At 37.3% G+C, this 17,919-nt stretch overlaps 1 long non-coding RNA gene and 1 pseudogene across 1 annotated transcript in view; both read right to left on the minus strand.

Annotated features, from left to right (window-relative positions):
• LOC119511116 overlaps positions 1 to 16,555 on the minus strand; it is a 35,672-nt gene extending 19,117 nt beyond the window's left edge. Inside the window, exon 1 of the long non-coding RNA XR_005212154.1 lies at positions 15,514 to 16,555. This is a non-coding gene — a long non-coding RNA (uncharacterized LOC119511116). The remainder of the gene's footprint in view (positions 1 to 15,513) is intronic.
• On the minus strand, positions 7,340 to 13,146 carry LOC119511114 (annotated as a pseudogene).
• Positions 16,556 to 17,919: the final 1,364 nt, after the last annotated feature.

Raw genomic sequence — 17,919 nt, forward strand, 5'->3', positions numbered from 1 at the left:
TGGATGCATTTATTTCTTTTTCTTGCTTAATTGTTGTAGTTGTAACCTTCAATATAATGTTGAATAGAAGTAGCAAGAGTGGACATTTTTGTCTTGTTCCTGACCTTAGGGATAAGGCATCCAGTCTTGCATGACTAAGCATGATGTTAGTGTGGGTTCTTGAAGATGCCTTTTATCACGTTGAGGAAATGCCTTTCTATTACTAGTTTGTTGAGTGTTTTTTTTTTTTTTTTTTTTTTTACGATGAAAGGATGCTGGATTTTTTCAAGTGCTTTTTCTGCATTTATGGAGATGACCATCTGGTTTTGTTTCTAATTCTATTGATATTGTATATGAAATTAATTGATTTTTGGATGGTGTGCCGGTTTGAATGTATTATGTCCCCCAGAAAAAGCCATATTCTTTGATGTAGTCTTGTGGGGCAGACATTTTGGTGCTGATTAGATTTGCTTGGAATTTGCCCCACCCAGCTGTGGGTGATGACTCTGATGAGATATTCTCATGAAGACATGGCCCCACCCATTCAGGGTGGGCCTTGATCAGTGGAGCCATATAAATGAGCTGACTCAAAGAGAAGGAATTCAGTGCAGCTGTGAGTGACGTTTTGAAGAGGAGCAAGCTTGCTAGAGAGGAATGTCCTGGGAGAAAGCCATTTTGAAACCAGAACTTTAGAGCAGATGCCAGCCAAGTGCCTTCCCAGCTAACAGAGGTTTTCTGGACACCATTGGCCATCCTCCAGTGAAGGTACCCGATTACTGATGTGTTACCTTGGACACTTTATGGCCTTAAGACTGTAACTGTGTAGCCAAATAAACCCCCTTTTTACAAAAGCCAATCCATCTCTGGTGTTTTGCATTCTGCAGCATTAGCAAACTAGAACAGATGGTAAACCAACTTTGCATTCCCAGGATAAATCCTACTTGGTCTTACTGTATAATTCTTTTTAAAATTCTCTTTTGCTGGATCCAGATTTCTAGTATTTTTTTTTTTTTTTTTGAGGATTTTTGTAACTGTATTCTTAAGAAATATTGATCTGTACTTTTCCTTTTATGTCATTTATTTATCTGGTGTTGATATCAGAGTAAAACTGGCCTCGTTGGATGACTTGGGAACTGTTCCCTCCTCTTCTATTTTTTTAATGAATCTATGAAGAATTAGAATTAATTCCTCTTTAAATGTGTGGTAGAATTCAGCAGGGGAGCTATTGGGCCCTGGACTTTTTTTTTTTTCCAAAGAAAGTTAATTGCTAGGGGTGAAGCAGAGTACCAGATGGCTTATTGTCCTAAAAATCTGTTTCCCTGAACTTCAGTAACTGATAGTTTTATGGTATCAAAAGATAAGCAGGTTTTAGGATAATGAATACAATGGCTCCAAATGATGTATTAGAGGTGACCTAATTATTGAGCATGTGCAGACTGATTACATGCTTAGTCTCAGAATATCTGTAAGAAAATGGTGACCTTAATATGATGGGCATTGTGCCAGTTTGAATGTATTATGTCCCCCAAATGCCATTATCTTTGATGTAATCTTGTGTGGGCAGACCCATTAGTGTTAATTAGATTGTAATTCTTTGAGTGTTTCCATGGAGATGTGCCCCACCCAACTGTGGGTGATGACTGGATAATTTCCATGGAGGTGTTGGCCTGCCTATTCAGGGTGGGTCTGAATTAAATTACTGGAGCACTATATAAAATCAGACAGAAGGAGCAAGCTGCTACAGCCAAGAGGGACACTTTGAAGAAAGCACAGGAGCTGCAGATGAGAGATATTTTGAAGATGGCCGTTGAAAGCAGACTTGTGCTCTGGAAAAGTTAAGAGAGGACAAATACTCCAAGAGCAACTAAGAGTGACATTTTTGAGGAACTGCAGCCTAGAGAGGAATGTCCTGGGAGAAAGCCATTTTGAAACCAGAACTTTGGAGCAGATGCCACCAGCTAACAGAGGTTTTCCAGACACCATTGGCCATCCTCCAGTGAAGGTACCTTATTGTTGATGACTTACATTGGACATTTTATGGCCATAAGACTGTAAGTTCACAACCAAATAAACCAGCCAATCCATTTCTGGTGTTTTGCATTCCAGCAGCATTAGCAAACTGGAACAGGCATGATTTCTAGTATGGGGCCTGGGCTTTTTTATTACTAATTTAATCCCTTTACTTGTTATAGGTCTACCGGATTGTGCTGGGGATGAATAGTTGACTTATGGGCACTGAAACACTGTTATATACGTCCAACAGGCATTTTTTGTTAACATGCTATGATACATTATGAATATATTCTGAAACTCATTTTACTTATGTGACTGAAGAGAGGACTTTATCTTTTTTTCCCCATTAGCACCTCACAGCCCTTTAGTCAAAAGTGAAGCAAGGACAAAAAAGATTTTATAGTTTTCAGAAGAGGTCTCATTTAAACTTTGTGTTATTTCTTCTAGTTAAAATATATGACAGGTTATGATATCATTATTAAAACTACATACCTAGAATAATCAGAAGCTGCTCATATAAATATAATTTGTAGTCTTTTATCTGCCATGACTTGACTCTTGAATAAAGTTTTCTTTACATTTAACTTAATTTATTAGACTTATCCTATTTATTAGGTATTGACTAGCAATTATTATTACTATACCTGTAATAATTACAGTAGCTAACATTTATTATGCATCTACTATGTATTCAGGAGACACTTTATAGGTGAAATTGTATTTAAACCTCATGCACAACAACTTTTTTACCATTATCTCCACTTGACAAATAGGAAGACTTCTGCCTCAGTGGATTAATAAAGTTGCCCTACAGCTACGCAGTTAATAAATGACTGAACCAAGGTTCCATCCCAAGTTGTCTGCTCCCGTACTCTGGGCACTTCACCACCACACATAATGTACTCTTAGAACATAATTAAGGGGGTTAGGAGGTTATGCACATTTCCTTTGCAAAAATAAGGGTAGGCAGAGATTATGATTTGTTGTCCCTTTCCATCTGTCCATCTGTAATGGAAAAGGCTTTGGTTTTTCTGTTTTGTTTTAGGTTGGGTAAATCAATTTCTGGAGAATAAGTTGTCTGTGATAGAAGATATATATGCCTAATTAAGAGAAGAGTTCCTGAATTTTGAATATTTATTAGAAAATAATGAATTATGTACTTAGGAATTAATGTTATAGTCAACTAGGCTAAATGTAAACTAAAGAATCTGAGCTATTTATACCAAAATATAGTTAAAATAATGAATTGTAATTTTAATTAAAAATGTGAACTGCTTCAGATTTCTCACAAAAATAATTAGGACAAATAGAGTATCATGTTTAAGGTTACACAAATAATAAATGCCATAAATGATAATAAATTATTCAGTGTGTTTGAAGTTACATATTTTGTGTCCCTTGTACTGCCATGTTACTGCTTTGTTTGATTGCAGCTTCTTCCTTGGTTGTGCCATTGCTGAATCCCACAATTCTCTTTCAGTGATTGTTTAGCACACTTTTTTCTCTGATGTCAACCCATCTACTTCTAAGCCTAAGGTACAAATTATGTTTTTAATGTTTTCTACAACATTTTAAATGATATTTGATCTTTTTCCTCTTAGTATTGAATCTTTAGAAGTGACAAGTTTTAGTAAATCTTCAGGGATAAATTATAAATATTTTCCTGCTTTGTAAGAACTGTACATGACTTGGTCTGTAATTTTCTGGTTTTCTCTTTCTTATTTTCATAGTATTGCTTGTTGTCTTTGGCTTTCTATTTATTTACTAAAGTTGCTAACTGTCATTTTACTGCAATGTTAGAAAATTGTGATTTGTTGTGCAAGGAATCTTAAGCTTTAAACTTAGAAAGATCTTGTTTTTTGTTGTGTACCTTTATACACCTGAAATTATTGCTTTCATGTTTATTGAGTATAGCATTTTATTCTTCTTATTTTTATTGTTACATATCCAATAGTCTGCATTTTCCTTTGCTACAAGGAGGTTTCAGAATGTTTTTTTAACAGCTAAGGAATCCATTTTTATCTAAGATTGAAATTTTCTTATGCAAACAAAACAAAACAAAACAAAACAAACAAATAAACCAGTACCTTCACTGGGAACTGATTCTGAAGCATTCGCTAGAATTCAGCAATGACAAGGATGTACTCTCCTGATTTAACGAGAAGAATTTCTTCATTTGCTTATGAATTTTCTTTCTGTCCTATTTATTTCCTTATGAGGATGAGAAATATACATATTATAACAAACTGTAAACAGAGTAGACAAAGTGAATAAACACTACCCACTGTTCAAACTTTGACTCAACTGTAAGATCGGGGTCTACATTAGGTTAAACATACGGAATTCGTCATTGTGCTGGCAATGGATGATCTTTCAAAGTCATTTTTGGGTTCAGGACTTGGCTTCACTCCTTAGGAACACACTGTCCAAAGCCTCCAGAACAATGCTGACTGAAAATGACATGCTTGCCGGAGCCCCGTCGTATGTGAAAAGCATTCAGCCTTTCACCATTAAATATTGTTAACTAGGGATTTCCTAAGTGCTCTTCTTCAAGTTGTGGAAGTTCCCTTCTATTGCTAATTTTTAGAGTTAATTTGCTTTTCTATTTTTTTTTTAAATTCTGGAAGGCCTAAAGAAAATTTAAATTTTGTGATTTTGTGACTTAGAGGTATTATCAAGATTATTTGAATTTTGAGAAAGACTTCTCTGTATACATTTGCTTTATTATTTGTTTGATGTTTCTTTTATTTTCACATATTTTCCCCCTGACCTAGTCATGAAGTTCTCTTTCCTTTAATACTGTCATGCTTGATGGTCATATGGATACACATGGAACAAGAAACCCTAAAGCAGCCTGGTGTTTTCTTTAAATATAAAGTAGCTTGTCAAAATTGTTATCTAGCTTGTTAGAATTATTAAATTTTCTCTATTATATAAAAAAGTTGCAAAGTTATTTCATAAAAAACTCATTCTATTTAAATTTTTACAGTGCTTAAAGAATCTTTAGGAAATGTAATGTAACAAATATTAATAATTTAAATAAATAATTTGTAAGGAGATTTTCACTCATGCATATAAAAGCTAAATTTATTGTTTTATGGGCAATTTATAATTTGGACTTCTCTTATATAATATGTGAGAAAGTTAGTAATATAAGAAAACATCAATATGAGTAGACAAATAGAGGAGAAGAAATTTTCTTTTATTTTATTTTTACAAACATTTTTCTTTCCTTCATTTTATTTTAGTCAGAAGGATACTCATGTTGTCACAAGTAAATTTATAAGTTGGATCATAAGGTAACATATAATTTCCCAGTGTTGCTTTTCTCTTTCTGTTTATCCTAATACAAAATACTTATTCAGTCACCTCAGTGGTTATGGCTTTGTCCACATGTTACATTGCTTATGTCAACCAAATGTTAAAGTTACCTTCATGCTGAACTAGAAAGTTAGATTGATGTCTCTTGCTTTTTTTCCTTGAACTTTAGGTAATTATAAGGAATTGATGATAGAATATTTACAATTTTACTGAGGTCAGATACAATGAATATTGCAGAAAAACTTAAATAATTGGCCCATCCTTAACTGATTCCTGTGGAGTTCATAGAGAATACTTGATAATTAAGAGAAATGAAAAGAAATGAACAAACTTTATCGAAGTATATTAAATAATTTCTTTAATTAACTTTAAGCATTGCAATATTGAAGCCATATATGAAAAAATTTTGATCAGTTTCAAGTAAATGGTCAAAGACAGTCATTTACATTAAATATTTCAGCAGGCTGACTGAGGTCATTATATCATTTAATGCTGTATTACTCTAATATGTTATATTATAGCCTAATTTCAAAAACAGCCTCATAACTTAAAAAAAGTAATTCAAATATAGGCACATATTTCCACCTTCTTATTTCATTACTTTTTAAATTCAATTTTGTAACTGATAGCCAATCTAACTTTTCCCAGAAAAAAAGTAGTAAAGCATCCCAAGAACTTACATGAACAGTTACCTGGGCGAGGGGCATGTTTTCTTTTATGCCTACCCATGATTGTTCTTTTTTGGGGGGTAAATGGGGTGTTTAAACAAACAGTGTGCCCATCTCTTTGGAATTGAGTAGTGTTTTCTTTTACCAAAGAAAGGAATATTTTACTTCTTTATTGGAAGAAAATAATTTACCTGCAGGTAGAATTAACCAAAGAATGAAGAAACAGAGAAATCTTTATTATTAGCATACTTTTAAATACCATATCATATCTGGGTTTGAGTAGATCAGGACACTTTCTTGAGAAATCAAGAGTATAAGAGAGGAAATATAAGAAAGAAATCAATTCTCACCTTTATTGCAAATACATTAGCACTACACAACAACTGTGTTCAATGTATTATTAGCACTATATTGTACATTTCAGCAGATTTTATTAAGCTATATTTGAGCAATATGAAAAGATTTATTGATTTGTCAGCACAGGATATCTTTTTAGCCACTTTAATGTGTACCATAAATTTTGCTTTGATTGTAGAAGTAAAATATTACTGTGTATTAATATTTTCATATTGTCTCACAGCTCACCAGTATTCAATTTTCCTATAATAATGACATAACTCCATTTTGACAACTCTGCCTGGCCTTTTTCTTTGTATCCTTTGTTTTGACTCAACACCCTTTATATATCTATAAAATACAGTTTTATACTCAACACACTTTTACATCTATTGTACAAGATTATTGGATCAGATCAGAGAAATTACTGTGAAAGTGGAAATACTTGTTATGAGTACTAGAAGTCTGAAGAACAGTATGTCAGAATAAAGTCCCACCTTTGAAAGGCTGGTTAACTGGCTTCAAGATGATCATAGGGAGGTACTTCCCTTGAATTTACTATGGTTCAGGGTCTGAAATTTACAGATCCAGAAAATAAATGTTCTCTTTCTCTCCTCTCTACCTCTAGATTTTACTCTCAATTTTGCTTTCTCTCTCTCTCTCTCTTCACAGGCTCCTTCCTTGCAGCCTATACTGATAAAAAATACTTCTTCCCTTGTGTTGGAAACTGAATCATGTCCCCCACAAAAGGCATGTTCGGTCCCAACTCTGGTTCTTTGGGGGTGAACCTATTTTAAACAGGACCTTTGAAGACATCATTGGTTAAGGTGAGACCAAACTGAAGGAGAGTAGGCCTATATCCCATTTGGCTGAAGTTCTTATAAGCAAAGGAAATGGGACACACAGAGAGAAAGAAGCCACCTGAGAGAAACAAGAAGCTGTAAGTCAACAGAATCTGGAAGAGAAATGAGAAGACACCACCATGTGCATTGTTATGCGACAGAAAAGCCAAGGAACCCCAAAGATTGCCAGCAGCTAGAAGGTATTGACCTAGGAAGGAAGCAAGCCTTCTAGTCCTGAAACTGAGCCAATAAATTCCTGTTGTAAAGTCAACTGATTGTGTGGTATTTGTTTTAGCAGCTGAGAATCTAAAACACCTTAAATCCTGCTTCCTCCTAAACTATAATTTCACCTCATCTTTTCTGGTTACTACCAAGCTTCTTGAAAGAACGATCTACAGTTGCTGCCACTATTTCCTCCCCATTTTTACTACTATCTCCATAAGCCTAGAGCAGTGCTTGGTATGTAGCAGATCTCATGAATATTTGTTGAATGTCTCTGCTAAAGTTCCTCTCTCAATGGTCTGTGGGGGCTTCATGATTACACAGTCTAATCTATTCATTCTGTTTGACCGCCACATAGCATTTGACTATATTGATTTCCTTCTTTCTTCTCCCTTGATTTCCAGGACACTATCCAGGTTCTCTTCCCAGCTTTTATATCACTTCTGTTCCCATTCACTAAAACCTTTTCCTTTGCCTGATATTGAATCCTGTGTTTTTCCTCAAGCTCTGTCCTTACCTTCTCCCCTTCTTGGGCCTTGGTAATCTCATCCTTTCCTATAGCTTTGACTGACAGCTCCATGCAGACAACTTTGAAATCTACTTCTCCAGAATTGACCCCTCTCCTGACATAAAAAACTTTAAGTCCAACATTCTTCTGGATGTCACTAAATGTATGTCCCAAACTGAAGTTTCCCTCACTTGAAAATCACTCTCTCTAGCAGGGCTTGTATTTTGTTGTCTTTTTTAACTGGTCTTTGTCCAGTTCTAAAGTCTCACTGTCCCCCTCATTCTCCACTTCTACTCCCACTGCACCAGTTTAGACTTCCCTTACCTCTAACATGGACAACTGAAATAGCTTCCTAATTGGATTTCCTGTCTCCAATTATTTGTCTCCCTGATCTGAATAGCACACTGTTGCTGCTATTTCCTGATTATGTCACTCACCTAAAATGTTTGCTAGTTCTTCATTGTCTCCACAATAGTTGAAGACTTTTTATCACTATGTGCCAATTTACATTTCAGTCATCTTTCACTGTGTTCAATAAACCCTAAGCTTTAATCACACCTATTTACTGTTCCTTGAATATCTTTTATTTTCTCACTGATTTCTAGCTTTAAGATGCCTCTTGTCCACTTCTATATATTGTCATAGTCTTAGTCAGCATATGAGCATTTTGAAACTGTTTATTTGTATTTATATTCTTAATTCTTAGCCCTATTCGTGACAAATACAAGACAATAGATGGTGGTTGGCTGAATGGATGGATCCATGAATACATTAAGGTCCAACTTACCAACTCAAATGACACTGAAAGCTTTTTCACTGAAAGTTGTTTTGTTTTTTTGTTTAACACTGGAATTTATTGACTCATGGTTTGGAAGGCTAGCATTCCAAAATCAAGGCTTCAGCAAGGCCTCAAAGTGTACCCTTCTGATGCTGGCTTGCCATAATCTTTGGGGTTCCTTGGCTTGCATCTCCACCTCCTATCACACAGTGACTTCTCTCTCCTTGAGCCTGTCTTCCAGTTTCCACTGACTTCTGTCTTCAATCTCCTTCTGTGACTGACTGGGTCTGAATTTCTTCTATTTATAAAGGGCTCCTCACTGAAAGTTTTTATAATTCATATTTTCTCTTCAATGTTTGCGTATCACTTTTGTGTCTTTATAATAGAATACCTAACATTTATTGAGTCCTTCCTATGTGCCAGTCACTATTTTAAGTACTTGACTAGCAGTAAGTTCTTGGACACCAATAAAGCCTCATTTTATTTCTTTCTGACCCTTCCAAAGGGCCTAGCAAATGGTTCATAGGTTGTGGCCTCATAGCAAGGATATATGAACCAGACACATATTTCAGCTAAAAATGTCTGTCCCATGCAATAGGGCCACATCCTCCTTATGAAAAGTTCCCAGCAGACAACTACAAATACAGTAGTCCAACTCCCTCATGCTAAAGAGGAAAATGGGATCCATAGAAAGGCTTGCCCCAGATTACTAGGTGGCTAAGTGAGGGTAATCTCCCAGGCCTCATTTTTCTCAGTACATTGCTTCTTCAGCCATATTGTCTGGTTCTTTCAAAAGCAGACCTAAGGAGCTGCAATGGAACAGTCATTTAAAACAATCATGATCAAATGGAAAGATAAACAAGCAAATTATAATTTGTCATGAATTCTGAATTGTTTTGGCATATCCTTAATTCTATTTAGGTTTTCTTCCTAGTGACAGCATTTTTTTGGAAATGGAAATATAGTGTCTATTAACAGGTAAGTTTAAATGAATGTAGCATATGTTTAAGATAAAAAAAAATGTACACAGTAACATATCAATGAACAGTGACTTTTCTTCTCAATCCTCCCTTTCTATCCCACAATCCAAAAATAAATATATATTGTTAATAAGTTTTTGTATATCCTACCAGAAATTTCAGATGCATGAATATACTGTAAATTTGTAAAATAATACAAACAAGAGTACTCTATACTTTTTTACCTGTTTTTATTGACTGATAAATTTTAAACAGGTCAACTTCCTTTTTATTAGCTTAATAATATTCCTTCATATGAATGTACCATAATTTAGACTTTACTGATGGATATTTACATTGTTTAGTTTTTTGGTATTACAAACAATTGTGCAGTGAACTTTCCTTTTCATATATGCTTGCACATTTTTGCTAGGATTTGTAGGATAAATTCTTAGAAATGCAATTGCTTCTTCTAATACTTTAAAATTGCATTTCAGTTTTTGACAGATATTTTCCCTGAAAGAGATTGTATCAAAGTATACTGCCCTTGTCCAATACTGTGGCTATCTAAACTTTGTAATCTTTCCCAATTTGGTTGCTAAAATATAACTTCTTATTTTAATATGACTTTTCTCATCTGTGAAACTGATATTTACTTATATTTATAGGCCATATTTTTTAATTTTATATGAATTGCTTTTGTTTTATATAAATAGCCACTGTTTATCTTTTACATGCTGATTCATGAGAACTTCTACATATTAAGAAAATTAGCTTTTCTCATTGGTATTACAAACATTTTCTCCCAGTTTGCCACTTTAACTTTATACAGAATTTTGCCACAAGGAATTTTTTTAAGGTAATCATATTTATCAATCTTCCTTTTTTGCCTTTGAATTATGTGTCTATCTTGAGGGCATTCCTCTATCCATGAGTGTTTTATATATGTATAAATACGTATATTTTCTTCCTGTACATTGATAGTTTCATTTTTATGTTTCCATTTATTATGTATTTGGAATTAATTTTGGCATAAAAAATGATGTGGGAATCTAGTTTTTATTTTTGTTACCAAATATCTTGCTAGTTGTTCCATCACTACTTTTGGACCTTTGGAATAATTCATCTTTTCTACTACATTCTTTTAAAATATTACTTCTATCAAATATTAAATGTCCATAAACATTTGAGCCTTTTGTTTTGCACTGTTTATTAAGGGAGATTTTTTTTAACCTATCTAAACCAAGCTACCAAATGCTGAGGTTACAGAAGAGAAATTACAACTTCTTAAGTGAAAATTTTGTCATTTGAATTGGGAAAATTATATTAAATACCTTTTTTAACTCAACATTCTTTTGAAGTTACAACATGATTTCTAAAATCCTTTCTTTATGTCATAATTTCTTAGCTTTGATCTTGCTTCTGTCTATTACTTTCTGACCAAGTTTAAGCCTTTTATTTTGGGAGTCTTGATAATGTGGAAGTTAAGTTTTATTTTATTATTTTTATTAATCTATTGATTTATAAGATTATGAGCTCATATGACATAATCCAGAGTTAAGGGGAAATGGAAAGAAGATACCTCCTCAGGTCTGGCATTGATAGCATTGCTAAACTGGAGGTGAGATTCTCTAGCTCTCACCGTAAAATATGGTTAATCCTTTTCTCTCCTCTCAAGCCCATTTGACTCCAAAAGAGTAAGGATTTCATGTTCATCCTAGAATGTCCTATCAAAGGTGATTAAAGCCTGTGGGGAAGCTGTGGTCAACACTGTAGTGCTCCTAAGGATTCTAAGGCTCCCTGAACCTGGGTGTCCACCCACCAGGCTGCCAACCTGTGTTAAGCTCACATCTCTTATAATCCACCTGCCTAGAATTGATTCATTCATTCAGCATATGTCATTGAGGGCGTGCATTCAGTTATGTGCCAGGCACCGTGCTGGGTGTTGGGGATACAAAGATACTAATGACACGTTTGCTTTCCACCAGCTCAGACTCTTTGGTGAAATGTAATTCATATTCTTCCCCTTCTTCTCTGGGGTCATTATTGATCTTATTCCTCCCACCTCCTTCACCCCATAGAGAAATTAGGTTCACCATCGGGCCTGGCACATAACGTTTAGTTAGTATATATTTAAATATGGTAATTAATTCCTCCCTAAAATCTGATTATCTTCTGTTCAGATCACATAGGTAATTATTGTTAAAGAACATGTTTTCTCTTAATCGTATCCATATTTGCCTTTTGTTTCTGCACAAAATAAAAATGTAAGTTGAAGACATGTCAAAAAAGATGTTCAACATTTTTTATTATCTCCATTTTACAGATGAGGACACTGTAGCCCAAAGAGATAGAACTTGCTCATGTTATAGAGCCTGTAAATGGGTGAGCCAAGTTTTGAAGTCAGCATTTCTGAAATTAAGGCTCTAATACTACCATTGCCCCTCACTGCCTCTATTTAAACAGAATTTCCCAAAGTCTTTGTTTTGCAACTCTAATAAACTCTTTAAAAAAACAAATGGCTTTGTATCTAATCCCGTTTGTGATTGTTGCAAAGGAACCAATCAGTGCAAAGTTTTGAGAAATATAAATTTGGATTTAAAGGAGAGAGAAATCTTGATTAGGAAGGAATGAGCCAAGAGTGAGGGTCTCAAGTCAGAAAAGTACTGTGTCTGGCCAGAGGCTTTTGTTAAATGTAAAGCAAAGTCATGTCTTCATAGAGAAAATACCAAAAGACAGTGAGATAGAAAACAACTTCTGATAGGAGATGGCTCTAAAAAGAGCTAAAATGCTGGCTACTAAAGGCTATCATACTTTAGGCTGTGGCAGAAGGTCTTGAGAAAGTGAAGAGAAAATTATGTGCTACTCACTGAAGGGAGATCGATGGAATGATATTCCCCATCCAAGGAGATAGTTATCACTTCTCCAAAAACAGTTCTTAGTTTGAAGGGCACAAACCACACAGGCCTGCACAGTCTGCTGGAGCATCACATTCATGGGTCCCAGGCCAAAGTGGTCAGGTAGCTGCTTGATTCTCTTCTGATCGAGGTGAAGGCCAGAGTTTCCATGCTTGTTTACATAGACACAACTGTATATACCACTATTTTAGATGTCCCAGGAATCTTTATCATATGGAATGCCATGGTCTCTAGCTGGCAAATTTATAGAAGCAAGAAATGTAGAATATAAAGCAGGAAGACGTTTTTCCTGAGTTTAGGCCTTTTTTCTTCACTGTGGGCATTTTGAGGACTGAAGTATGTCCAGGTGGTTTAGTCCAATCTGATTTCTTGATTGGCTGTGTTGGCAGTAACAGCAGCTTTCTGTGGAGACTGCATTAAATGCTGGGTCCCTTTGAAAGGTGAAAATGGTGGTTTTACTCTACTCTTTGTAATGTGAAGGTTTCAGAGGCTAGAAAGCTTGCTTCTTCTCCAGGTTGGTATCTTCTGACTAGCTGGCAATCTTTGGGGTTCCTTGGCTTTTCTATAAAGTGGCAATGCATATGGTAGCACCTTTTACTTTGTCTTTTGAGTTCCACTGACTTCCAGCTTCTGGTTGTAGCCTATGCCTTCTGCAGAAAAATGTTAAATTTACTGCATGCAGTGTATTAGGAGTTGTGCATATGTTATTTCATTAATTCTCATGACAATTATGTCTAGACAATGTCATTATTTCCATTAATAGAAAAGGAAACTGGCTACAAGAGACTAAGGTTACACAATTTTGCATAGATTATTTTTTTGCATTGCACATGCGTTTAATCATTTCTTCAGGAAATAATACTGAGTACTGAGCATTCACCATACATAAAGTATTCTCAGACATTGTAAATTACTCAAAGATGAATGGAACTGCCTGATGCTCCATCTGGAGATAAATAACTACTTCATCAGCAATCCGGATTGCGTAGGTAATTTAAGCACTGAATAGAAGGTTCTGATATATAACCTGTAAGGGATATTTCAATGCTTATGACTCTGACACATGGCCCCTGCATTCAGAGAGATTACCACAGGTTGTAAGACATAGTAACAACTATAATACACAGCAGCCTGTGGTTAAGGGTTATATAAATACAGAAGCGAGGTGGCTTCACCTCAGGTTTCAGTGACTGAGACAACATTTTACAAAGTCTGGCATTTGAGCTGGGTCTTAAATCAAGGGTATAATTTTAATTAGGGAACTTCCTGAGTAGGAGAGGGAATGGGCATGAGCAAAGTAATGGAGGTAAGAAAGCACAATGCGTATGTATACGGAATATGATAAATATCTTAGATTTGAGGAACTATGTTTCACATAAAGACATTCCTAGAAATATATCCTTTAGGGAACCTTGACTTGGAGAACCTTGAATTCAAAGCTACAGTAGAAATTCTATTGACATGTAAGTGAGGATCCATATTCTTTGATACTCCTGGACCTTTAATAAATCAAATATTGTTCTCACAAGTGGATCACTGCCTAGAATTCAAGAGTTTTGATTTTATGTATGATTTATACATGGGGTAAGGGTTGGGATGGGATATGTGCCTAGAAATGGAAGCCCTAACTCAAGTCAGTGCTTTATAGGATCATTATAGCATTGCCCTTAAAGAGTGTGTTCCTGGCATCATATCTTGGCTTGAGAATAACATTTTTTTTCAGACCCACTTCTAGATCTTGTGGATTAATGCATTATTAAGGAAGTACATCTATTACTTTATCAGAAATTTGTTTTTCCAACATTTTGATATCTATTTCAATATCATTTTTGGCCTTTATAATCCTGTGTATTTTATATTATGTATTTACAAATATTATTTAGAGCAGGAGTCTGTAGGTTTCACCAAACTGCTAAAGAGGTCATAGCACAGAAAGGGTTAACAACTTCTGTTCTATGTAATATGCTTAGTTAACAAAAACTGTCTTTTAGACCTAAAAAAAATTATTGAAATATAATAATTTGCTAATGGTGTAATATCTTATACTTTCCATCTTATGTGTTCTCTCTGCCTTTAACATGTTTTTCTCTTTTTGCAGCATCAACAACTATGCGACGGTCATGTTTATGATCATCATCCTGGGACTACTCAATGGCCTGACACAGCTGCTTACGACAAACAAACTCAAACTATGGGAAAAACCCCAAATTTATCTCATGTGATGTTGCTGAGACTGTCATTCAACCTATGTGTCCCATTTCTCATTCTCCTTTTAGACTCTAATTGAAATGGATGATTATGCCATACAGTCAAAAAATTTTGTTTTAAAAAGAAAGATATTAATGTATAGCATTTCTGCTCCTGTATAAGGAAAATCCTATTTGGAATTCTGAATTTACAAGTTTTCTGGAATTAAGGCATTTCCTTTTGCTTATGTTTTTCAAACATGAAAGTAATTGTTTGTGGAAAAACATTAGTAAAGCATTCTCCACTTTTATTTTTTCCCTTTAGCTGGCAGCTCTTCTCACCGATGTTTCATAGCACCTGCAACCATGTGGCCCCCATTCATACAGCTTCCCATTATACCCAAAGGTACATGTGCCCCCCGAGGGGTTGGGGGGGGGCGGGAGGGCAATGACGGCACCCTAAACCAAAGTTATGACTTATCTTGAAAGAAATCACATGTGACACCATAAATATTTATCAAGTCTTAGTACTAGTTTTGGGAGTAGTTGTAACTACTAAACCACATCACTAGAAAGTCACCCAAAGTGATACTTAAAATTAGCTAAAGCTTCAGTAGATAAATGTTTGTAGGTGTTTTAAAATATTGCCTAGCCATAGTACCGAAAACACACCTGCTTGAGGTATTTGACTAAGAGCCCAGGAGGGTTGAAAGGGGCCAAAGATATCATACAGTCCAACCCATTGCTTCTGCAGCTGAGGTCGGGAGATGTGAGGTGACTTACCCAAGTTTTCCCGGGTAGGTAGTGGCAGAGCTTGGACTAGGAGCCAGTCTTTCAGGTCCAGGCCAGTGTTGATTCCATAATCCTAGGTCAATTTCAAGGAGCTGAATGTTTAAAGTATGAAATCAACGATCTGGAGGATTAGACACAATTTCTAACTATAACATTCTTCAGGCTGAAGTGCATAACTGCTGCAGGACCCCCCGCGCTCCCATCCTAGGCGGGTTCCAGCTCTGCCTCTCGAGGTTGCCTGGGTTGGTGAAGTAGTCGCGCAGCCGAGGCAGTTCGCGGCGGCTCCCCAGCAGCTCGGTGTGCAGCTCCAGGGCGGTCAGCAAGCGCTGACCGCATCAACTGACCATCGGGCCGGGTGTCCCCGCTGTTTCTCGGCGCCGCTGTCTCCCCAGGGAGCCCGGCCGCGCACCGCTCCCCAGGACCACGGGATCCGCCGGCGAGAGCGAACCCGCGGAGCCGGGATCTAGGCCACCCCCGAGACCCGGCCGAAGTCCTGACCGCCGCTCCTCGCTACCTCTTCGTGGTCCTCGTCGGAATCGCTGAGGAAAAGATTCATGCCGCCGCCAGTAAAGCCACTATCTCCAGCTGCCATCTTATCCTCTCAGGAGTGTGGGCGCCTCCCTAATTGGGCCCGACAGGCCGCAACTCGAATCCCTCTTTCACCACAGAGGACCCTGCGCGCCTCCACAGGCCCACTCGGGCCCATCCCGCCCCTCACCCGGAGACCAGGCGTGGGCTCGGGAGGTAGAAGGTTCTGAAACAGCAGCACCCGAAACCTCTGCCGTCTCCGGGGTCTTGCGACAGATAGCACGTGTCTAACCCCAGCCTCGCCCACCGCCGTCCGAGTGGCTCCTCCGCCCCGCAGGTTCCCAGCGCTAGAGAACCAGGATTGAAAGCCCCGCTCCAGGCTCAAAGGCAAAGCTCCGCCGCAACTCTTCAAGGATTGGCCGGTGGAGGGGAGAGGGACGTGGAGATGAGGAGGGTGTGGCCCTAGAGTTATCGCGAGAACTCTGGCAGACGCGGTAGGTGTTTGAGGGCGTTCGGTGGTTGTGGTCGCTTCGGGATACCCCCTTGGCGTTCGTTTTGGGGGCATTGGGGAGCCTTTACCCAGAGCTTTAGAGACGCTGTGTCCCCCCTTCCCGCGCTCAGAAAGTCTTATTTCCGAGATCGGGCCTGGCCCGGATAAGCCCCAAGTAGCGTCCAAGGAGCGGTGCGCTGAGGTGAGGCGGTGCGAAACTGACCTCGCGGGCGCGCTGCTGCTCTCCGGCGCTTCGCTTTTTCTCGCTGTTCACTGTGTTCTGATGACATTTTCTCCGCCCGTGGAGCAAGTGCCCGGCGTAGTACACAGAACCTGGCTGTCTTCCTCTTCCTTCCTTTCTCAGCCATGTGGCTGACGCCCTAGAGGCCTTGCCGCCCCGGGGTCAGCCCTGTAATAAGGTGGGGATGGGAGCTGGCGGGGGCACAGCGAGGAAAATGGAGCCCTGAGGTTTGGCTTGTCCTTGGTCTGTGAATACCCGGGTAGCCTCGACTTGGCCTGCAAACTATTAGGTGCTCCATAAACACTTAGGATTTAATACACAATTCGCACAACAGGGGCCCTTGAAAATATCGAATGCAGCCTATCACTAGAGAGGAAAGTCAGCTGCAGCCTAGAGACTTTGGACGACCTGGGCAAGTCAACCCCAGCAATAAGTATTTCATGAGAGGAACTAAAGTCATCTGTCCTTAGGTCCAAAGACATTCTTTTCCTACGAATCCCTGCACCTTTTCTGACGAATTGATTTAGGCTGGAACCAAGGTTTATCAGATTATTTTATATATATATATATATTATATATATATAATATATATATATATGTAATATATATATAATATGATATAATATTTGTAAAATAAGCAGATACTAATTATCAGATTTAATTATTTTAGTAGTTGGATGCTTTAGAGAGAGTTTTGGTTTCCTTTCTCAAGCGTTATCCTCCTTGGAAGTTAAGGGTTTATCCCTCAGTTACAACCCGGGGTGGTTAAGAGGATGCTAGTCAAAAGTATTTGGTTGCTTTTCTTGATAGCTTCTATTTTCTTCACGCACACACATGGAATTGCCGCTTTTGCAGATTTTAGTTTTCCTCTCTTATTTGCATTTGCCGATAAGCACCAAAATAAATAGGTAGCTTTAGTCCCGAATATCAATTAAGTTACATATTATATTGTAGCAGTTAAGTATCTCCTTTAACTCTGTGGAGAAATAAAACTAAAAACTAACATTCATATAGCTTTAAGTCAGGTTATTGATTTACATGTAAAAGTACGCTAAGGGTTGAGTATGTTTTCAGTTTATCCAGACTCAAAAATAAAATTTAAATTTGAATGAAGCTTTTTATTTTGCTAGAAGCCTAT

The sequence above is a fragment of the Choloepus didactylus genome, chromosome 16 (assembly GCF_015220235.1).
Source record: "Choloepus didactylus isolate mChoDid1 chromosome 16, mChoDid1.pri, whole genome shotgun sequence".
Taxonomy (NCBI): domain Eukaryota; kingdom Metazoa; phylum Chordata; class Mammalia; order Pilosa; family Megalonychidae; genus Choloepus; species Choloepus didactylus.